Raw genomic sequence first — 338 nt, 5'->3', positions numbered from 1 at the left:
GGGCGCCCACACCGCCCCGGCCCCCGCCAGCGGCCGGGGAGGCCCAGCCCCCCGCTGGGCTGAGTCACCCCGCGCCGCGCGTCGTGTCCCGTCCCCGTTCCCCCCGCCGTTACCTTTCCCGGTCACTCCTCCATCGCGGCGGCGCTGCCGGCTCCCACCCCCACAGCTCCGCGGCCGCCACGAGCATAGGGAGCGGAGCGGGCCGGGCCAGGCCGCGCCGCCTCGGCTGGCGGCGGGAGGAGGAGGAGGACGCCCAGGGGAGGCGCCGCGTTCCTCGCGCGTGCGGAACGGCCTCCGGGAAGGAACGCTCCCCCCGCCCCTCGGCGGGGCCGCCGCAG

The 338-nt window shown here is 80.8% G+C and overlaps 1 protein-coding gene across 2 annotated transcripts in view; it reads right to left on the bottom strand.

Moving 5' to 3' along the window:
• Positions 1-198, bottom strand: part of XPOT (exportin, tRNA) — a 29171-nt gene extending 28973 nt beyond the window's left edge. For both annotated transcript variants that reach the window (XM_010561713.1, XM_010561714.1), the window contains exon 1: positions 114-198. The gene's annotated coding sequence lies outside the window, so the exon portion shown is untranslated. The remainder of the gene's footprint in view (positions 1-113) is intronic.
• Between the last annotated feature and the right edge of the window lie 140 nt (positions 199-338).

The sequence above is a fragment of the Haliaeetus leucocephalus genome, unplaced genomic scaffold (genome assembly GCF_000737465.1).
Source record: "Haliaeetus leucocephalus isolate CR32 unplaced genomic scaffold, Haliaeetus_leucocephalus-4.0 Scaffold151, whole genome shotgun sequence".
In the NCBI taxonomy this organism is placed as follows: domain Eukaryota; kingdom Metazoa; phylum Chordata; class Aves; order Accipitriformes; family Accipitridae; genus Haliaeetus; species Haliaeetus leucocephalus.
This window is presented reverse-complemented; position numbering and strand designations above follow the sequence as displayed.